The sequence below is a fragment of the Cynocephalus volans genome, chromosome 11, assembly GCF_027409185.1.
Source record: "Cynocephalus volans isolate mCynVol1 chromosome 11, mCynVol1.pri, whole genome shotgun sequence".
Lineage (NCBI taxonomy): Eukaryota > Metazoa > Chordata > Mammalia > Dermoptera > Cynocephalidae > Cynocephalus > Cynocephalus volans.
In genome coordinates this window covers 52,250,752-52,274,417 of record NC_084470.1, presented here as the reverse complement: position 1 = coordinate 52,274,417, position 23,666 = coordinate 52,250,752, and the positions used below count along the sequence as shown (strand labels likewise).

At 42.6% G+C, this 23,666-nt stretch overlaps 1 pseudogene; it reads left to right on the top strand.

Moving 5' to 3' along the window:
* The first annotated feature begins 2,887 nt into the window (after positions 1-2,887).
* LOC134390303 (gametocyte-specific factor 1-like) lies at positions 2,888-3,371 on the top strand (annotated as a pseudogene).
* The last annotated feature ends 20,295 nt before the right edge of the window (positions 3,372-23,666 follow it).

The window sequence follows — 23,666 nt, the reverse complement described above, 5'->3', positions numbered from 1 at the left end:
AGGTTGAACCAAACAGCCTAGTAAATGATGGTGGCAGAAGAGAGTGATGAGGAGCAGGGGGTAGAACGGACCAGAGGTGGGCCTTCCTGAGCCATGCCTGTTGGTGTAATTGGGGAGGGGGCAATGAGAGGGAACCAGAGAAATGAGGAATGCAGAAGGGTGTTACTGTCCCAGGCAAGGATGAGGACACAGTGATGGGAGACATCCTGGCCAGTTAAAATTTTTCATTTCTCCCAGCTTCTTGAATTAAAAAAAACTAGCCTTAATGACAAAAGGAGTTTTCCCATGAATGAGACTGAGAAATTCTGACAGTTGTAGTCTTTCTGGGATGCCAAGTGCAAACCCAATCTTGTCTGCAGGCGCACAAGAAATCAAGGCCAATGGAAGGCCTGATTTCAACCAGTATTCATTGAATGTCCTCACTCCAGGCACATCATGCAGGTTAATTCCCTGGGTCACCTGCTCCTGTGTCATCGAACACACAAATATTCCAAGCCTTGGCTTCCAAAAATATCTATTGTTACACAGATTTCAACAAGACTCCTTTTGTTGATTTGGATATGGCATTATCTAGCCTACTGACTTAGAATCCTCTCCATAGGTTAATAGGATTTGACTCAAGAATCTCGAGGAAAGCAGATGGAAATGGGTATGAGAGATAAAGATGAGAGAGGGGTGGGCTGTCTACTGTTGCTCGCAGTGGAGGAAAGGACGCAGGAAAGGCAACCAACAATTACAACACCATGACTGAACATTGCATTGTGGAGCCTAAAGGAAAGGATGGGTAACTGGGGAGCAAGGGGTAGAAGGTGAGAGGAGAAATTGAGGCAGGACAGAATAAGGACGTGCCCAGGGAGGCTGTTCATAAATATTCAGACAGAATCAGCATTAGCCACCTCCTTGATTTGCAGTTAATGAACCCATAATGAGCTGACAACAGCTTAACCACCCTACCAGTCAGCACAGTGCACCTGGAACTTTGCAGTTTACAAAAACCGCAGCACTTGTGCACTAAGGGGAATGAAAATGCAGACGACCTCTATATGACCTTCCATCTGTGACACTAGCAGGAAAGGACAAAGTTAAGGGAAAAGTGACTCTGCTGCACATGACCAAAAACTTCAGAAGCTCAGGGATGCATGACAGGAAGCGTATGAAACCTTGCATCAGCCTGTTAGGCCTTAATTACCCTTGACTCTCCCCCATGGCCAAGTATAGCTCCTCTTAGTTAGGACAGAGAAACAACCTTGTTATAAACCCTCCTCCTAAGAATCCAGGGGTGTTCCTCACTTGTGAGGTTGCATGTGCTCCCTTCTGCACATACTTTCACTCTATGATAAAGTCCTATTGTTTGAATATTCTTTCTGTCCATTTTTCTTTCCTTTTTCCTTACGGGTGCTCACCACGATGTGGGCTCCTGTCAGTCCCATAAAAGATTTTTCTTCACCGTTTGACCAAGAACCTGGAAATACTGTCCAGTAACAAAATAAATTGGGAGTTGTGGCAGCTTAGCGGGCCTTGTGAAATAAGTAGTAGGGAAATGGAAAGGGAAGGCAGGCCTTCTAGAGAAGGTGCTGCATGGCACAGGTGTAGAGGTCGGCAAAGGCATGGTGTATTTAGGGAAGACTGGGGAACACTGTGCCCCTGAGGGGAGGCAGCAGTTGGATCACAAAGGGCCTTGTGTGACAAGTGGAGGAGTCAGGGCTTTATCTTGTAGGTTATTAGGGAATAGCAGGGGTTTTTGAATAGGAAGTTTTATTATTAGCTTTGTTTTTTAGGATTAGAACTGGATATTCTTTCTTCTTTACCAGCCTGTGAGTATAAATGAAATTACATTGATAGTGAGATCAGTGCTTTGCTCCTGTAATTACATATGCCCCTCCCACCTGCTGAACTGCAGGAAACCAAGCTCCTTTAAGGACTCCCAACCCATATATGATATCTCAGGGAGGCTCTGAGGTGGGGGTGGTTCCTGCTGGTCATTCCTAGGCCTCTTGCTGCCAGGCCACTCCAGAAGCTCTCCAGCCTTGGGCTGTAGATATCCCCCTGCCACCCCCCCATTCTCCTGCCTTTCTCTTCACCATCTGTGCTCACCTTTGTTCTGCAGCTGGGGAGTCCCTTCTTCTCTGTGTCCGTCCCTGGACTCTTACCTTCATCTCTCACACCCATTCCTATCTGCTTTCCTTGAGGCTCTTGAGTCAAATCCTATTAATGTACAGAGAGGATTCTAAGTCAGTAGGCTAGGTAACGCTGTGTCCAAATCAACAAGAAGAGTCTTAAAAATCTACAGACCCACAGCAGAGTTACTTAGGTCTAGAAGTATCACAGGGGTTTGTCAAACTTCTTTTTTAGTTTGAGACCCATCCCTTTCTTCCCCACAGCACAGGGCAGTATTTGAGGCTCATTTTAAAGAAAACATTTGCTGGTTTGGGCAATTGCTGGAAGACTTTTAGCCTCCCTTGAGTCAGGTCATCAGTATGAATTTATGGTTATCTTAAATTCCCAGCAAATAAGAAATATTTTAGAGAACAAATTGAATTTTGAAAACTTTTACATTGTGAATGCTGTGCCTCTTCTTCAGTGTCAATAATTATGCAGAGGGAGGCAGGGGACACAGTGGATATGGATGGGTTCTGGAATTAAACTGCCATAGTTCAAATCCTGGTTTTGCCACTTATTGTGTGGTCATAGGCAAGTTACTCAGCTTTGTTCTGTCTCAGTTTCCTCATATTATTCCCATAAAATGGCAATAATAACAGCATGTACTACATAGAATTGTTGTGAAGATTAAATGGATGAGAAAAATTTAGGAAGATGTGGGGTGAGGGCCACTGTGGGGAGGGTGTGTCTGGACCAAGCACTTGAATTCAGCTCCTCCATTTCCAATATGGAAGAAACTTACACTGATCCCCTGGACCCTGAAAAGATATTACAATGTCCCTATGATAAAAATCACTAGATTGGGGCTTGCAGACTTGTAGAAAGAATCATCCTGATGTTGCAAACAAATTGGCTGCTTGTCCCTTCAATGCTCGCCACCAAGTTCCTCAGGTGGAAATCAGTCATCATATCTCAAGTTATGATGACAAAAGTTGTATCGAGCAAGATGTTGTCAACCAAACCAGGAACTTTGGACAACAGACTCCAGCTGAGAGCACGTGGCAATACCCTCCTTGCAATGAAGACTGGGATAAAGATTTGTGAGAACAGACCAGCACCCCATTTGTCTGGGGCACAGCCAGCTATGTGGTAACAACAGCCCTGCAAGCAACATAGTTATGGAACATAAGAGTAACCTTACTTCAAGCATGTGAGCTCCCAAATCTCTGCCCTGTGTTCTGCCATGGAAAAACAATGGAAATGCACAGTAACTGAACATCTAGCTCTTCAAACGCCAGAACCCAGAAGACTCTTGCTTCTTCCTGCTATCAGTGGGCTCTTCACTTTCCTTCTAGTCTAAGTATAGAATGGTAAACTGTGACTTTCAAACTGAAAAAGTACCTTTTATTTTCTCTCTCCTTTGAGTCCTCATTTGATGGAAGAACCCCCATAGTCAGAAAAACTTCCAAATAAACCATCGATGTGGATTAAAAAAAAAAAAAAAAACGTTTAGTGCAGTGCCTGGCACAACCTAAGGGCTCAGCAAATGCAATGGTGAGGACGGTGGCAGTAATTCTGAAGTGCAGCTGCTTTCTGTGTGGGCCGACAGGATGGAAGGAGAGAGTAATGAACTTACAGCCGTGTAGAAAGGGATTCAATTAGCAGAACTTTCAGATGGGTTGAGCTGTGGGACACAGCGTTGCCTTCCAAATGGGCAGAGCCGTGAGAGGTTGGCGAGTATTTTTCTGTGGTTAAGACTCAGGCTAGGGCTGACAACTATTTTTAGGGGGCATTTTAAATGCAGTTTTACCCAGAGGCAGGGGAATAGATGATCTGACCTGGACAAATATCGTCACTGTGAGATTACATGACTCTCATCATTGGGTGTGGGAGAGTTTGGAAAAGTGAACGAAAGCACAAGTTGCGAAAAGCAGAAGTTGTTCCCCTTTTACTCCTGCACCCTGGCTGTTGCCAGCCGGCAGGCGCAGACCAATGCAATAATTGCCAGAAGCCCCCAGCCCTCCCCTGGCAGTGCAGGCTCCTGGGGCAGAAGGTTCCTCAGCTGCTGACTAAGGAAGGCTTGGTCTTCCCCACCCTGGGCTGGGAGCCTGGTGCTGCTGCTCAGTGTTTAGCCTGGAAGGCAGGATGTTCCTCACAACTTTCATGGTCTCAAGTTGTTCTTTACAGGCAGGGAATGTGGTATGACCACTGGAACCTTAAGATGCCCCCCAAACCCAACATCTGGTTTCCTGCCCCAGCCTAGATAGGAAGGATGGATGGAGTGCTCACTGAGCCGGGCTGGACGGAGCTTCATGCAGAAGGCCTTCAGGTGGATTTCATTATTAGTAGCTGACCAGCCACCAAGAGAAGGGGTGTCTTCTCTTCAGCCTCTATTTTAGCATAAAAATAATTTTCTGTTATCAAGGGCTTAACATTAAAACTTTAGTAATTAAACAAAGTTAATTTTAGAAAAAGAAAAAAAAAATCCCGTTCCCACTAACACGTTCTCTTAGTTTTAGCCATGTTGTGAATATAGTTTTAAAGGTTTGCAACCAATAGTCTACAATTTGTAGTCTGAGTTTTCACTCCACATTATGTCATAAGCATCAGTAATGCTGCTATATGGTTTTCATAATTACTTTCTAGGGCTTTATGACATATATTCCATTGAGTTACTATACATTATATATTTAATCATTCCCTATTAATGCACATTTAGATCATTTTCTACTTTTGGCTATGATAGTGACTGTCATATTAATGTCTTTATGTTTATGGTGGGTTTCTTCTATTAAATTCTTCCTTTGGATAGAATCTAAGAGTTAGGCTTACTGGGTTGAAAGGCATGAACATTTTTATTCTTTTTAATACATATTAACTTCCAAAAGGATCAAACCAATTTACAATGTGACCAGCTATGTATGATGATACCATTTCTTTCCCAACTTCTCTCACATTGGCTCTTACTATTAAAATGTATATACTTAATTTTTGTAGCTGAAACATAGCACCCCACATCTGTTTCAATTACATTTCTTATATTACTAATAGTTTCCCTCTATCTGACCCTTTAGGTTAGGGAGACCTACAAATCCACCATACTCTGTTGGCCTTAACTTTATAGGACATCCCCACAAACCCCAACTTAATCCTGAATCCATTTGCACTGATTCTTAAACCCAACTAGAATCTCTCTGTGTAACCCTGGCCCCTGCCAGGTTTGATGCTCTTCCAGATTCTTCTAGTGTGGCACATTTTCTGTCTAGTCAACTCCTCCAGTAGTTTCAATTAAGGAATTACTGCTCCCTCTTCTGATAGTAGGCACTGATTTAGACAATTAGTAAAAGTGGAAAAGAACATTTTTCCATACATTTGATTATAATGTGTTTTCTCTCGTGGAAGATGTTTATGTCCTTTGCAATTTCATTCATTTTTCATTCCAACAAATACTACTGAGTGCCTAAGATATTCTGGATTGTAGAGATATGACAGTGAGGATATAGTCTCTGCCCTTATCCAGCTCACATTCTACTGGGGGACACACACTATTAACAAGCAAGTGAGTGACTGTATAATATGTCAGGTAGTGATAAGTGCTAAGGAGACAAAAACTAAAGTATGGTAAAGAGACAGAGAATGCTGGGGAAGTGTGGGCAATGGCGTGTTAGAGCTGGCTTGCATCAGCTCTTGAAAATTGTGTGTATCTCTCTCCAGTTTTGTCAGTTGAGGTAGAGGGAACAGCCAGTGCAAAGTTCTGAGGCAGGGTGTGGTTGGCATGTTTTAGAAACAGCAAGAAGGCCACTGAAGCAGATCTGGAGGGGTTAGGGAGCAGAAGAGGACAGGTAAGAGACAAGATGGGAGGCAAGGGGGACGGGGACTGGTAGGAGATAAGATCAGATGCAGGCCTTCTAGGCCATTGTAAATATTCAGGCTTTTGCTCCTAATTTGAGATGAATGCCATGGGGAATTTTGAGCTGAGAAGCAACAGATTCTGATTTATATTTTAAAAGAATCACTCTGGCTGCTGTGTTGAAAATAGAACTGTAGGAGGGCAGAATTCTAGTCATTGGAAGGCTATTGAAATAATCCAGAAAAGAGTTGCTGGTTACTTGGACTGGTGGTGGAGATGGTGAGAGATGGTTTTGTTCTGAATATGTAATCAAGGAAGAATCCACAGCGTATCCGGATGGATCAGATTTGCTATGAGAAGAAGCAGCTGAGGAGGACCCCTTTCTATTAAGACCTTTCGTTACATTAACTTTGAAGAAAATGTTTTAGTTTAGAAAGACTTGAGGCACGGTGGCAGAGTCTACCACCCAGGTGTTTGGTTTGTATTTCCTTCTTCTACACAAATGTTATTGTGAGAAAAGATTCCCTTTTAACCGTGTTTGATTCTGAGCAGTTCAGTTCCGAAAAAGCCAACCAATTACAACGGTGGGGGTAAGTGCTAGAAGTCCACAAAAATCCATTCTCCCTTACACAGTGCAGAGTTTTTGCTGGGCATGAGGCAGAGGGAGGCATCTCTGGGACCAAGTGGAGGCCAAGGGAAGGTGAGTGGAAATATCACTTCCAGATGATTGTCACATGGAGAAAAAAGCCATTTTTCTGGAATTCCTCTTTTCTTACCCCATAAGCTCAAACACAGATGTCAGATGTGCCTATGACTAGGCTTTGACTATGCACATAAGGACTGTAGAGCAATAAGATGGAAAAGAGCCAAGGTTCTGGGATGAACATGCAGAGCAAAGCTACCCACCCCCCTCAGGACTGTTACAGGAGAGAGAAAATACTATCTTTTTAAAGCCATAGTTTCTTGGGAGTCTTTTCATTATAGCAGCTTAAGCTTTACCCTAACTAATATAAAAGCCAATTTCAAAACCAACCAACCAACCAACCAGTAGAAAGTCTGAAGGTAGAAGTGACATATTCCACCTGAGGAAGGAAGCCTGAAGAATCAGAACCTTCTGGTGAGTACGAAATGGTAGAAGACCCAGGACAAAGGGCCAACCAGGAGCTGGAAGCACCTTCAGAAGGTGGGCCACGATTTTAGGTGGGAACTGTGGGGACAGATTTATACTGGTAACAGTGAGTAGAAAGACATTGGGTGAAGGAGAGGAAAGAATGCTGGAGTTTTAAGGCAGGAAGATTTTTCCAGCACGAGATCAATCTGTATTGGGCAGAGGGGGCTGAGGACCAAGTGTGGGCCTATAGGGGAAGTTGTTCCACTGTGTTTTGAAGGCAAGGTATAAGAAACCATCCTGGGAGAAGGCACTATTTCAGTTGCTCAGGAAATGGGCAGGAATGACGCAGTAGGTCTTTTGAGAAATGTCTTTTATTGGCCATGCACTAACCTTGATCTATGCCAAGGGAGGGAGAAAAAGACACCTAACAAGCTTTCCCATTAAAGTTAATAGGGAATCCCCTATATTTTAAGGGCAGAATATGGCATGATGAATCTGTATGATTACTTCATGAAGCTTCCAAAAGATAAATAAGGCTCTTAAGTGACGTGTTTAGTGGTGAACAATTTATATAGGTGTACGCACCATCAGCTGGAATAAAATAGCTGAGGATAAGGTGGGAAACTGTTACCAAGTTTGACTCCAGCTGGTGCTGCATCCATGGGAATGCAGTAAATAGTTGCCAAATCACAATGAATATAAATTCATTCACACACTGGGTGAACACTTCTAGAGAGCCCACACATACCTCCTTACTCTAAGAACCTAGTATTGGCTGGCATTTGGGGGAAGCAGCAAAATTTCCCCTGAACACTACTCTGAAGGTGAGGCTGATGTCTTTGGCAGGAGGAAAGGAGCCATGCCCAGTACTCTAGGGTCCTGTCGAGGCACCTGTGTGAGCCCAAGTTTCAGTTAGAGTGACTGGACTTCCATCTTCTCCGTAGCCCTCTGGGTGAATCTGCAGCTGGAAGAGCTCTGTCTGCTTTTCTTCTCTCTGCATCTCCCACACTTTGTCACTCTGCAGGGATGTTCCTATAGTTCCATTCCTTACCTACCAAATATGCTTTAGTCTCTTGTGGTTTGGCTCTTACCCCACCACTCTGCAAAGGCTGCTCTTGCTATTGCTGTGCAGTGTGGTGGCTAATAGACACATGGGCTGTGGAGTGGACCTGCTTGGGTTTACATCCTGGCCATTCCATGCATTAGCTCTGTGATGTTGGGCCTACTGTCCTCATTTGTGAAATGAAGATCATATTTGTTTATGTCTATTTCTCCCACTAGACTGTGACCTCCAGGAGGGCAGATACTGATTCTAGTTTTTCCTTATATTCCTAGATGCTAGAACAATGAATGATAGGCACAGCATAGATGCCCATAAATGCTTTTTTAAAAAAATGAGTGTATGGAGAAATGGGTTGGGATCCAGCTGAGGTCAGGTTCCCCAAAGGAGAGGCAATGGGTTGTTCTACTGCAAGTAGTTGGATGTGTGCATAAGGGGCTATCTCTTTAGGCTAAAGTTTCTAGAAGAATTGAAGAAGCCTAGTAGGTACAAGGCTCAGGAAATGGGGTGAAGATGGGGTGGGGATTGGGTATCAACATCCACCTGGTTAGGGTTCTCCAGGGTAATTTGAATTGAATAGGGATGGGCAATAGTGAGAACCATCTTGAGGAAGCATGAAGTGTTTACTGATGGGATTTAAGTTAATCCAGTTCTGGCATATTATTTGCAAAAGGACCACAATTATTTCCCTTCCTATAACCACGCCTCTTTGCAATATGACTTTGCAGTTCTTCCCATCAGGAGTGAAGTCAATTTCTCTACCCCTTGAATCTGGGTTGGCTTATGACTTGCTTTAGCCAATAGACTGTGGCAGAAGTGTTAATATTTCAGTTCTGAGTCTAGGCCTCAAGAGACCTTATGGATTTTTCTCTTCAAAACCTGTCCAGTCATGAGAACAAGCCAAGGCCAGCCTGCTGGAAGATGAGAAACAGAGTGAAATGGAGCCAAGTCAGCCCAGCTGTCCAGGGCAGGCACTGGAAATGTGAGAGCACAGGGAACATCAGCGAAGCCAACCAACAGCTGACCTTCAGCTGACTGCAGATACATGAGGGAGCCTAGTCAGGAACAGAAGGGCTGCCCAGCTGAGCCCAGCCAATTTGCCAATGCATAGTATAATGAGCTAAATAAATGGTGGTGGTTTTAGGCCACTTAGTTTTGGGGTCATTTTTCATGCAACAATGGATAACTAATACATCATTTAATGAAATTGAGTGGGATCTGCTATGTGTCTCTTACCCCACACTCAGCTCTTACTGCAAACAAATGTCATTGTCCTCTAAACTTAATTTTATTAAGCATTATAGGAGGAAATTTATGGCTGATGTCTGGTCAATGGCACAGCTGATAAATAGAGGGGTCAGCCCATGTCCTGTCTCCAAAGGCCCAGTTCCAGAGCCCCTTGTGACTTTGGACATTATCTTCAAGGACAGCCAGGTGCAGTGGCTACACTGCCCACAAAGGAATGACCTCAGCTCCTTCTGCAACTCCTTGGAGCTGTGCAATGGTGGGTAATCATGGGAAGTTAAAGACTGTGGCCCCAACAAGTCTAGACTTAAAACCTGACACTAGCTGCCGGACTTAACCTCCTCGAGCCTCAGTTTTTTTCATCAGTAAAATGGGAACAGTAAAACTTCCTTCACAGGGCAATTGTTAGGATTAAATAAGATAGTGCATGTAAGGGGCCCAGCCCAGTGTAGGATTCTTGTGAAGAGTGGGGGAAATTATGGAGGTGTGGGACCTACCACAGCTGAGGAGCTTAGAAAAGATGTCTCCTTCCACATGAATAAGGGGACAGCCCCAGTGCCCCCTTTCCACCTACAGGCCTAAGTGAAGATTATCTCAGTGCATGTCAGGATGGCCGAGTGTCTAAGTGAAGATTATCTTAGAGCCAGCAGAGGAGGCCCAGGGCAAGTGGGGCTGTACCTTTACCTCAGAAACCATGAGCCTGGCAGTGGTTTCTGCCTTTAAAGACTCAGCTGATGTTCCGATCAAGACAGGGCTGCCCTCTTGGCAAACTTTCTTTACTCTTTGTGCTGGCGATGTAGTGTTTAGTGAATTTCTTCCTGTTTTTGAGCCCAGAAACGATCGTCTTGGTGGCCAGAGCACGTGTTTCCTCACAGAAGAACATGTGAGTGGAGAATAGTTTGCTTCTTTGCAACCAGTTCCTGCTCATTCCCCACCCTGTCTACACCCCACGCCTCAACATCGCTCCAACTCCTGTGGATCAGCATGCTGAGTGCAGGGGTGTGGATTTACGTCCATCAGGAGTCTGATTGAGGGTTAGGAAAAATCATTTGGGATGTGATGACAAACACAGGCACAGACCTAGAGTTGTGGCTGCTGTTTCTTTTCATAGATTATTCCCAGGGGGCCTCCGTCCTAAGCAGTTGCCAATTTCTGCTAAAAAGGTTCAGATTTTCCTATGGCTTTAGAAAACTTTAAAGGGGAAAATGCTTAAGCTTTGGGCCATCTACTTTTTTGTCACCCCAAATTTCATTCTATATTCTTTTCTTTCAGAATTTTTGTATATATACATAAATATATGAATTCTCTTTCTCCCTATACATGTTTGAGGAGAGAATACATATATGTAAACTGGGATCATACTGATTTTTAGCCTTTCTTTTTCCCTTAATATACCATCAACATCTTTTCTGATCAGTAAACCTTTATTAAAAGGCCGCAATCTAGAGACCAAAAGCCAAATCCAGTGCAGTTTTAAAGACTTGAATTAGAGCACCTTCAATCCCTGACTGGCCCTGGTGGCATTTGAAGCTGTTATCCTGAGTTTTATATCACTGTTTATAGTTCCTATTATCCCACTATAGTAATATTTCTCAGTAGAGACATTTTGGTCATTTCGTTCCAGACAGTTCCTTGTTGTCCGGACTGTTTTTTATATTGCAGGACATTTAGCACACCTGGCCCCCACCAACTCAATGCTGGGAGTGCCCCCAGGTTATGTGCCAACCAAAACTTACCCCATGCATGGCCAAAATGGGCCATCTGTTCTTGATCTGGGCTAACGATGAAGTCATCATAGGCTCCTCTTCATAAGTATGATGACCAGATGTCTTAGTGTACCTGGGACAGTTCCAGAGTCTTCTGTGGTTCAGGTGTATTTATCAATACCATCCCATTTTACTCTTTGAAGTGTCCCTGTCTGGATGATAAACGAGTTGGTCACCCTGAACATAAGGTCCTGCTTCAGAAAGAGTTAGACTTGTCAGAGTTCTGCTCAGGAGAGACTAAATGTGCTCAAGGTGCTAAGTGTGGCTTCTGCCAAGGGGGGTGCCATGCACAGATCCTACTTCCAACTCCAGAGCTGAACATCAGGGCAGCCAATAACACAGGTGCATTTAAAAAAATATGGGTAAGAACTGGCTTAAGACCAGAGCTATGCTGGAGAAATAGAGAGTCTGGTGGCCCTTTGGATTCAAGAAGACCTAGAGCAGTATCATTTCCATTGAGAATGCATGGTTTGGAGAGGCCTGCCCAGGCTCCACATTTTGCAGATTAAGAAACGGAGGCCCAGAGAAAGGAAGGGAAGCAGAACCTCAGGGTGTGAAGGGCTTAGGCATCCTGTTGCCCTCCCCACCTTGGAAGCTCGCATTTCCTCTGAGTGTATCTATGGGTGGACGGGCAGCCTCGCTTGGAACCCTGACCAAGGTCACAGAGATCATGGGAGCATGAGGCAGAGAGAATCCAGGGCTCTCCAATCTTGGACCAGAGCTCTTCATTCGGTTCCATTCTGTCTCTCCTTGGATTTCCCTCTAAGATGCTTAAACCTCTGCTCTCCCAGGTACATCTAAAAGGCGAAGTACCAGATGTCTTTGAGAGAGGATTCCCAGAGGCTATGGGAGATGCATCTTCAACCGTCACTTAAAAAACAAACACTATGGAGTGAGAATCTTCTTCAGGCTGGTTTGAGAAATGGATTCCACTGTATTTGACCTCGAGAACCTTCTAGTTAGTTCCCTAATGCTTCATCCAGTCTGGCTTCATCACTCTTCCACAGGCGCCATGCCTAGGCCATGCTGGTTATCTGGGATGTGTAAGAAGATTCACCCCACACCTTCTGTCTTTGGAAGAGTTGGGCTCCCAGCATGGAAGTCAGCTTGGATTGACCTGGCTGCAGACCTCACTCCTATCTAATGCTGTTTCCAGCTGGATCTTTAAGAGTTCCGAGCAGGGCCCATGCAGGAAATGTGTCCTGTGTTGAAAGCCAAGTTTCTCGCTATTGTTTATTTTTATTTTTGGCCTTTTATGGGATTGGTGCTTCTTTAAAGAGACCTGTCAGCCATTCCTTGTGGTCAGCTTTGTTTATCGACACATGATTTGCTCTGTGTTGGCTGTACATGAATCACTGGCATTACAACAATCTGGAAGACCACAGAATTTTACAAGAGGTGGTGCCTTTCCTTCCGTTGAGTTTCTCCAATGTCCCTTCTAATCTGCTCATCTAACCTCATCTCGGATCCAAGCTCTTCACTAAGTGTGGTATATTGCTCCTGGGTTTTTAAAATTAAAACTTTTCTGAACAGATGTGGCAGGAAACACTCTGTGGATTAATGCAAGTTAATATATAACATTAATCTAACTAATCTATTATTTATTGGGAGCTATGTGCTGGATTTGTGTTGAGCACTTCCATGTACTACCTCATTTAATTCTCGTTAACTCCATTGTGATGTATATATTATTAACAAAGTATAAAGTTGAGGCTCAGAGAAGTTGAGTGACTTGCTCAAGAGTGAGTATGCAGCTACTAAATGGCAGAGCTACGATTCAAATTCAGGTGAGCCTGATGCAGCGTCCAGTCTTTTTTTTTTTTAAAAAGACGACCGGTAAGGGGATCTTAACACTTGACTTGGTGTTGTCAGCACCATGCTCACCCAGTGAGCTAACCAGCCATCCCTATATGGGATCCGAACCCGTGGCCTTGGTGTTATCAGCACCGCACTCTCCCGAGTGAGCCACGGGCTGGCCCTAGCATCCAGTCTTAACTACACCATTATACCAGGTCACAGAACTCAGAGGAAGAGTGCCCCATTTACCTGTGTTCTCTGAGATGTATAAACTCCCACTGCCTCTGCTTACCGGGGATGCAGTATGGGTCACAAAGAGCACTGGCCCTAAAGTCAGAAGATCTGGATTTGAGTAGCAGCCTGCCCTGCCTGTATTAAGTTCACTGTGAAGATTGAGTGCTACAATGTATATGACTAAGGGTTTTATAACTGAAGGTTGTAATGGCTTTTTACAAAAGATGGCTCTTATGTATATACACATACCTGTTTCTACCTGTCTACGTACAACATAATCCCTGCCCCCTCACCTATATCCAGTGATGATAGGTGTATATCAGGTTGCTTGCAGATGGACAAGCCATTCTTGGGACTAGGATTTCTGATCTGCAAGGGGCCTAAGAAATCATCTGTATGTTACGAACGAGGGAAATGAGGTTTGGTAAGAGGTTTCTTTGTACTCTCCCCAGGACTAACAACATGACTTTGAGGTATACAGACCAATGACTCGAGGGTAGGCAGGGACCAAAAAAGCCATAACATTGACATGTAATATTGGAAATCTTGGGTCACCTAGTGGGATGAACCCAGTCTAGATTGGGAGAGGAGCGGACTAGAGCCAGAGAGATGGTCAGGATTGCTGGAGGGAGCAGGATGGGAAGGTTCCAGGTGGCTGGACAGATATATATATAAGGGAGAATGTTCAGAAAGCTTCACCTGAAATGACCTGATACTGTTTCTTCTTCCTGTGTCCTCACTTTTCTTTCCCTGTGCAATGTACAGTGTTCTATGGCTTCCTACCTGTGGATAATTAATTGGGTTTTATTGTGTTCAAGGAGGCTGACCTGAGAGTATATATTTGATGTCCCAAGACTAGGAAGTAGTCTAGCAGGGAGACTGCACTGAGTCCACCACCTTGGGTGAAAAATCCCAAGATGAAGCTTTGATCCCCCAAGGTGTAAGGGGCCAGTTGGTCTTTAATGAAGTGACTCAAGTGAAATTCCATGCTAATTCCACCCATGATGCGACCAGACTCTACATCTACCAGTTCTTTCCTCAGAGGTCTTGTCGACCCCACACTCATCTTTCCTGGTCTTCCTGCAAATGCCTGGTCCCAATCCAAACTAGATGAGAGGGTGCCAGCAAATAATCCAAGTCCACAGCTGGCAAAACAACCCACAGCACACGTCCTGGGCCCAGATGGGGACTGGGGGTCAACTGTGTCATCTGTCTTTATGGAGGAGAGCATGTTATTATACTAATTACAGTGTACTGGGCTTTACTGAGAACCAAAAATAGATATATGTGGCTTCTAGGGATAGGCACCAACATTCCTTTGGCTTCCTTTGCTATGTGATTTTTTTGAGAAATCTTTGCCTTGATTAGAAAAAGAAAAGGCTATCCAAGGCTGTGCTGCCTTAGGCATTTTTAGGACAGTTTGCGTTTGACCAGTGCTGCTGTCACCTTTGCCAGGTTCATGGTGCTGTTCTCTACCATCATGTGAGATTGCAAAAGGAACAAAACAGGCAGCCCCACCCTGTGTCCCTCTACTCCAGATTTTTGTTTTCTGGGCTCTTCGCATCTCATAATGAGGAACTGCACACCATAGCCCAGCCTGGGTATGCCCAAGAGAGCTTTCCCCTGGGGAAGATATTGGAGAGAGGTTGGGCTGATTCTGCAACAGGATGAGAGAAGAATTAACATTTATTGAGTTCCCGCTGTGTGCTCCCCTGTGCCAGGTGCTTTTGCTGATCATGGCAGAACTCTGGAAGGTAAATGAATTGGAGGGTCTGGATAAAGAAGCAAATCATAGAGCTGGAATCTGGGCCCAAGTCTGATCATTCCAAGCTCATGTTCTTCCTGTATTATATCAGAATATAATTAATACATGGCAGGAAGTACACACTTAATTGTGCCCTTGCTGCCCAAGTAATACCTCTTGAGAGATATAGTGGAGGTAAAATAGGAAAGGATAGAGAACACTCTTATTACTTTTATTCTCAGGTAGACTTAATAAGTTATGTTCACAAACTCAAATGCCTTTGGTGGCATGGTGGGATATGTAAATGCAAGCCAAGTGTGGAGAATATGGAGTTGAGGAGAGGAGTGCTGTAATGAAACCAAGGCCCATATACATGTCCCACTGAAGGCATCAACATCCATGCTTCTAAACTATGGCTGGCCAAACCGAGCACATCTGTGAACCAATCAAGACCAAGGACTGCCATTTGGGACTGCTGATTCAGATGTCTCTCTAGGAGTTGATGGCCGTGTATCCTGCCAGGTGCCAGTGTATCCTGCCTAGTGTGTCCCTCTAGGTGTTGATATTTGATTTTTATTTCTTCTTTATTTAAAAAAGGAAGAATAAATATATTACCTACACGGAAGACCTTAAAAACTACACACACGTGCATACCCACACACACATACCCACACATGGAACAGTAAGAATTTATGTGTTACACTTTTCTTTGCACTTTCCTTTCAAATTTCTTTTACACTTTGAAAGAAGATGTAGCATGTGAGAGCTGGAAGCAATCTCAGTGTCCTAGTTCTACTCACCCATTTAACGGATGAAGAAACTGAAGTCCAGAGAGAAAAGGAGCCTTCCTAGTTTCACAGAGCTAAGCAATGGCAGAGCTGGACTTGGAGGACCTGACTCCCAGGCCAGCAGTCCTTTCACTACATACCCGCCATGCACAAGTGTGTGGGCCCCACAGGAGTCAAAGCCACATGCATAGAAATGCTTGCAGCAGCGGTTACACGGCCTGAAGGTCAAGGTTAGGCATTGTTACTGTGTTCAGCCATCAGAGGAGGACTGGACAGAATTTGCTTGCAGGCCTCCTGGCTGAGTATCCACTATAAGGAAGTGAGGATGTGAGCTTTGTACCCGAACCCAACCCCCACTCAGCTTGGGCTATATACTTGCTGTGAGAGTCCAGGTGGGAGATGTCCTAAGGGGGGATGTTCTTGATCTGAGAAAGGAGCAGTAAAGTCCTCTCTCTGAATGGGGCGAGAGGCTCTGAGTGGACAAGTGAAGGGAGAATTTACTTTATACCAAATTGAAGACCCACATCCTCTGGACTGAAATTTGTTCTAGCTCTAGATGAAAGGTACTTTGAATTCCTTGGGGCAAGAATCAGAATATTAGAGGTGGGAGAAGTTCTGAAGAACCGGTCAAATTCTTCATTACCGAGTGGGGAGACACACAGGTGCAGGAGGGGGAGACATGATCACTCTTAGAGAGTGTGAGCTCCAGGAAGATAGTTTTTGCAGGGTCCCTGTCTATATAGACTATTTGATTAACAAACATATTAGAAAATTCATGGGCCCGTTAAGGCATAGTGATTTATTGGTAAAAATTTAGAGTAATGAGTAGAGAAAAGGCATTTATGCACTTGTTTATTGTCCTATCAGTGCACGTGAAATGTCTTCATGGTATTTGGGCACTGTCTCCCTTTTTAGGCCCAAGAACCATGTCTGCATATTCTTTATTATGAAATGCAACATTCCTGGGTAACTTCATATCCTTTGCTGTGAGAAAAAGGTAGCAATACTCGCAATGCCATGGCCCTTTGGAACCTCTTTGTATTGAAACAAAATAGATTTTCTTGCCTCTGCAGTTCCCTAAAGCCATGCACTCAATGCTGGCTTTAATCTTACTCATGGTGCTGCAACATGTACTATGCCATTTGTGAAAAATGGCTTCCAGTGACGCTCTCAAAGGTTGTTACTGTGTTTCATTGGTGATGACCACTGCATCAGTCAGGGTCAACCACAGGAACAGAACCAGCAGGATGTGCATACATTAAGAGATTTCTTGCAAGGAATTGGCTTATGTGATTATGGGGCTGGCTTGCCAAGTCTGAAACCTACAGGGCAGGCTGGAACTCTTTTGGGTGTGAGTTAAAGCTGCAGTACACAGGTGGAATTTCCTCTTCTTCAGGAGAACCTCAGCTCTGCTTTTAGGGCCTCTCAGTTGATTAGATAAGGCCTACCCAGATCACTGAGGATAATCTTTACATAAAGTCAACTGACTGTAGATGTTAACCACACCTACAACACCTAGATTAGTGTCTGAATAACTGAAGAGTATAGCCTAGTCAAGTTGGCACTTAAAATTGACTATCACAACTACAAATGCAAGTCTAACCCAGCGTATGCTGGAAAATATGAGCAAGACTTCGTTTTCTGGTCATGTTAAATTTACAGTTTAGAATTTTGTAGTACAACATGTCTTCCAACCATCTTCTCTTGGACTCTTTAGGCTATAATCATTGTATTTCTAAACTGTGATTGCTCTCAATGTTGATTCTACCCTTGCCTTTCACAGCAGTGGATAGTCTAAGGCCAAGCATGGAGCCATTAGTCAAAGGGATTGCTGACCCTTGTCGAGCATGTCTTAAGAAGGACCTTAGAGAACACGATGTCACCACATTGATTGATGGGAAGAGAGGACATTGATTCAACAGGTCCACTGGCTTTGTGCAACAGCAGTCTTTAAAGCCCTTGGAGGAGATAGGTGCAGCCAACTCTGGAGGACTGCCCGAAAGGGAGCAAAACCTGTACAGAGGGTGGGGTGGCTGCCTTGAGTGCCCACACTGCAGGGGTACACAGAGTAAAATATTCTTGCTGTCCTCAGAAGCTGTAACTGGAGGCAGCACTGTGGCCAGAACACAACTGGGTGAGAGCCAATACAGGGGCCCATGCACAGGACCCAAGGCCAATGGTTGGGGGTTAACTGTTGGTATCCAGAACCCTCCCTCATCCTATGTCTGATGTGAGTGAGAGTCACCTCATGTCAGCAATATAAGCACCATCTGGCAGCCCAATCTTGTGGAATTTCTGGTTTTTTTTAATATATTGAAACATAGTTGATTGTACAAATCTGAGGAGTACGGCATTGACTATCAATACATGTATGTAATATGTGATGCTCAAATCAGGATAATTAGTATATTCAGCATTACACAATGTAATCATTTTTTGTGCTCTTTACCGATTTTTTGCTAACCTCCCCTCCCCTCTCCCTTTCCCACCTCTGGTGCCTCAGTTCTGTTCTCTCCTTTTGAAAGTTCAGTGAATTATTGTGATTGTTTTATCTTCCTTTCTTTTTTTATTTATTTGTTTATCTTTTTAGCTCCCACTTATGAGTGAGGACATGTGGTATTTCTCTTTCTGTGTGTGGCTTATGTCACTTAACACAATTTTCTCTACATTCATCCATGTTGCTGCAAATGGCAGAATTTCATTCTTTTTAATGGCAGAGTAGTATTCCATTGTGTATATATACCGCATTTTCTTCATCCAGTCATCCATCGATGAAGTTGTTTAAGGAACCTCCATATTATTTTCCATAATGGTTGCACTAGTTTACAGTCCCATCAACAGAGTAGGAGGGTTCCGCTTCCTCTGCATCCTCACCAGCATTTGTTATTCTCTGTCTTTTTGATAATAGCCAGTCTAATTGGGGTGAGATAACATATCACAATGGTTTTGATTAGCATTTCCCTGATGCTTAGCCACACTGGGCATTTTTTCATGTGTCTGTTGGCCATTTGTGTATCTTCCTTTGAGAAATGCCCATTCAGTTCCTTTACTCATTTTTCAATCAGGTTGCTTGCTTTTTTACTGTTAACTCATTTGAGATTCATGTATATTCTAAATATTAATCCTTCGTCAGATGCATAGTTTGCAAATATTTTCTCCCATTCTGTAGGTTGTCTTTTTGCTCTGTTGATTATTTCTTTGGCTGTGCAGAAACTTTTTAGTTTGATATAATCCCATTTGTTTATTTTTTTCTTTTGTTGTCTGTGCTTTTGGACTCTTATTCATAAAATCTTTGCCCAGTCCTACTAACTGAAGTGTTTCCCCTCTGTTTTTTTTAGGGGTTTTTATAGTTTCAGCTCTTATATTTAAGTCTTTAATCCATTTTGAGCTGATTTAGGTATACGGAGAGAGATACAGGTCTAGTTTCACTCATCTTCATATGGATGTCCAGTTTTCCCAGCACCATTTATTGAAGAGGCAGTCTTTTCCCCAATGTATGTTCTTGTTACCTTTGTCAAAGATCAGTCAGCTGTAAGTATGTAGGCTAATTTCTGGTTCTCTATTCTGTTCCATTGGTGTGAGTCTCTGTTTTTATGCCAGTATCATGATGTTTTAGTTACTATAGCTTTGTGATATAATCTGAAGCCAGGAAGGTTATGACTCTGGCTTATTTTATTTATTTATTTTTTTGCTCAGGATTGCCTTGGCTATTTGGGGTCTTTTGTTTTACCATGTGAATGTTAGGATTGTTTCTTTCTATTTCTGTGAGGAATGTCATTGGTATTTTGATGGGGATTGTACTGAATCTGTATAACACTGGGTAGTCTGGACATTTTCACAATGTTAATTCTTCTAATCCAAGAGCATGGAGTGTCTTTCCATCGTTCTGTGTTCTCTTTAATTTCTTTCAGCAGTGATTTGTAGTTCTCACTGTAGAAATCTTTCACCTCCTTGGCTAAATTGATTCCTAGATATTTTATTTTTTTTGTGACTATTGTAAATGGGCTTCCTTTTTTGATTTCTTTTATGGCTAGTATGTTATTGGAGTATAAAAATGCTACTGATTCTTGCATGTTGATTTTGTATCCTGCAACTTTACTGAAATCATTTATCACTTCTAAGAGTCTTTTTGTACTCTTCATGCTTTTCTATGTATAGGCTTATGTCATCTACAAACAGGGACAGTTTGACTTCATCTTTTCCAATCTCTATGTCCCTTATTTCTTTCTCTTACCTGATTGTTCTGCCTAGTACTTCCAATACTATGTTAAATAGGAGTGGTGAGAGCAGGCATCTTCATTTTGTTATCGGTGGTGGGTTTGTTGTACATGGCTTTTATTGTGTTAAAATACTTTCCTTCTACATCTAATTTGCTCTCAGTCTTTATCATGAAGGGATGTTGAATTTTGTCAAATGCTTTTTCTGGGTCTATTGAGATTACCAGTTGGTTTTTGTCCATGATTTTGTTGATGTGGTGTATCACATTTATTGACTTGCATATATTGAACCATCCTTGCTTCCCTGGGACGAATCCCACTTGATCATGGTGTATAATTTTTTTGATGTGGTGCTGTATTCTGTTTGCTAATATTTTGTTGAGGATTTTTGCATCTGTGTTTCTCAGAGATATTGGCTTATAGTTTTCTTTTTTTGTTGTATCTTTGTCTGGTTTTGGTGAGAATGAGTTTGGGAGGATGACTTCTGTTTCTACTTTTTGGAATAGCTTGCAGAGAATTGGTATCAGTTTTTCCATAAAAGATTGGTAGAATTCAGAAATAAAGCCATCTGATCCTAGGCTTTTCTTTGTTGGGAGACTGGTATTACTGCATTTTGGTCTGTTCAGGTTTTCTATGCCTTCTTGGTTCAGTCTTGGTAGTTTGCATGTGTCCATAAATTTGTCCATTTCCTCCAGGTTTTCAAATTTGTTGGTGTATAGTCATTTAGAATAGTCTCTAATGATTCTTTGTATTTCTGTGGCATCAGTTGTAATGTCTTTTTTTTCATTTCTGATTTTGTTATTTGGGTCCACTCTCTTCTTTTTTTAGTTAGCCTAGCTAATGGTTTGTCTATTTTGTTTATCTTCTCAAATAACCCACTTTTTGTTTTATTGATCTTTTGTATCATTTTTGGGGTCTTTATTTCATTTACTTCTGCTTTGATTTTAATTATTTCTTTCCATCTACTAATTTTGGGATTGGATTGTTCTTATTTCTTTAGTTCTTTGAGGTATAGTGTTAGGTTGTTTATTTGAAATCTTTCTATTCTTTTGATGTAAGTATTTATTGCAATAAACTTCCTTTTAAGTATTGCTTTTGTAGTATCCCACAGGTTTTGGTATGATGTGTCTTTATTTTCATTAGTTTCAAGAAACTTTTTGATTTCCTGTTTAATTTCTTTTGGAACACAGAGATTATTCAGAGCATGTTGTTTAATTTTCATGTATTTGTATAGTTTCCAGATTTTTGCTTGTTATTGATTTCTACTTTTAATTTGTTCTGTTCTAAAGATACTTGAAATGATTTCAGTATTTAAAAATTTGCTGAGGCTTGATTTGTGACCTAACATGTGGTCTATCCTGGAGAATGTTCCATGTGCTGATGAAAAGAATGTATATTCTGTGGTTGTTAGATGAAATGTTCTGTAGATATCTGCTGGTCTAATTTTGGGATCTCTTAAAAGAAGTATCACACCAGCCAGCGGGAACAGTCTGCTCATCAGCTGGCCCTAAGACAACTCTATAAGCATCAGTTCTGGGGCTCCTCAGGGCATCAGGCCAGCCCTACCCAATAGGATAGAAGGCCAGAGAGTATTCCAAAAAGGAGATATGGGACTGCGGCCCACACAGGTCCTTGTCCCTGCCCAAGATATCCCATCCAAATATTAATGCTGGCCCTGGCTGGTTCCAAGCACTGAACTAATGTCACTGATGAAAGTGGAGGTTGAGGGGTAGGGAGGTTTTGGAGGGGAGGGTTAGAATGAAGGTACAGGTGGGGATGTTGCTAAGGCAGGGGGATTGGAACAGGGGCCCCACTTACTTGCTCAAATCTGATCTTGGTGCCAGGGGAAGGAAATGTTTAGGATCACGTGGATAATTGTTGGCAAACCTGTGGTGCCATGAGATATGACCAAGAAATTTATTACTAGTAATTATGAAAGGACTGAAGCCTGTAAATACTTTACTAAAAAAAAAGTAGAACAGATTTATGGTAATTCCCATGATAACTGCACTCTTACTTACACTCGTGCTTTCTTGACAGGCAGAGAAAAGGAGGGAATTATAGCTAGCCAAATGGGAACGTAATCTGGCTACATCTGTAAGCTTGTTTTCTGGAGCTAGGTAAGGAAGGAGTGGCCCACTGGGCACAGGGGTCTGGAATGCTGGTCTCTGAAGGTTACTAAGTACTAAAGCATCACAAAAACGTAACAAAATGGAGAAAATGGCAGTTCCCAGAATTCCTAGAAGGCAAACAGTACATAAGTGGTGCAGAGATGAAAGACTAGGAGTGGTGACCCTACTAAGGGGCATGCAAAAACAAACAAAAACTCAGAAAATACCAGGTGCTGGTGGGGATACAGCAACCAGTACTGCCAACAGGAGTGTAACTCAGTACAGTAACTTTGGGGAGCTGTTTGGCAGCATCTATGAATGATAAACATGTACCTTTCCTATGATTAAGCAATTTCTCTCTATTTCTGTCTATGTCTATGTCTATGTCTATGTCTATGTCTATCTATATCTGCATATCTCTCTGGCAGGAATATCTACATATGTTCACCAGAAGATATTTCTAGATTGTTCACAGCCATCCTATTCATAGCAGCAAGAACTAGAGATTTTCCTAGTGCTCAACACCAGTAGAAGGAATAAATAGGTTGTGATATATTTATACCATGGGATACAATCAGCAAAGATAATAAACAGTTTCTAACTACATACAACAATATGGATGACTCTCACTTGATGTAGCTGAAGAAGTCAGACACAAAAGAGCACGTCGTATATGATTTCATCCATAAGAAGAGCAAAAACTGGCAAAGCTAATCTTTGCTGTTGGAAGTCAAGACAGTGGTTATCCTTGGGGTATAGCAAGGAAGGGAACATGAAGGGGGATTCTGGAATGCTGGTAATGCTATTATTATTTTTAAAAATCTGGGTGCTGGTAAAGATGTGTATTCAGTTTGTAAAAATTCACTGAGTACTCATGATATGTGTAATTTTCTACGTGTAGGTTATATTTCAGCAGCAAGTTAAAAGAAAAGAGGGAAGCTCAATTCTTCCTCCACGTAGTACTCATATTCTCCTCTAAATAAATATTGAACCAATATTTAAAGAATATTGGTTTGGAGGTGTGACAAATTATTCGCTTATTAGTGTTTCCCTCTGGCTGTTGTCCCACCCACATGTATGTGATAACCATCCTACATGTTGTGGTGGAAATGCCCATGGGAGCCACCATCTAAGATACTCCTCCAGACTTATTGGGGCACGAAGAGCTGAACATAGCAGTGCCACACCCTTGACATTTTTCTTCCCATGAGCATTCCGCCCCTTCACATAAAAGGGCCTTGGTTCTTCCTCAGCAGTGGCTGATAGTCGAGAGCAGTGGGCAAGAAAGAGGAACACTTGTAATAATCGTTCTGTTCACAGTTCTACACCATACCATGAGCTCCTCTATTTTCCTCTTCTCTTTTTCCTTGGCTTCTTTTCTCCTTTTCTTTCCCCTTTCCACCTCCTTTCCTTTTCTCCCTGACTATGCCTTCAGACTCTCAGGAATACCCTGGGGAATTCTCGGGTCTCTGTGGTACTCAGTAGATTCTGTGACTCATTTAAGAATCAGACATATCTATGTTTGAAATGTGACAATCTCTTACCAAAGAACCTGCAAAAATCATTTTGTCTCTGTTGACTTAAGTTTTATCATCTCAAAGAAAGGAAAACAATGACATTTAGCTCACTAAATTACTGGAGGT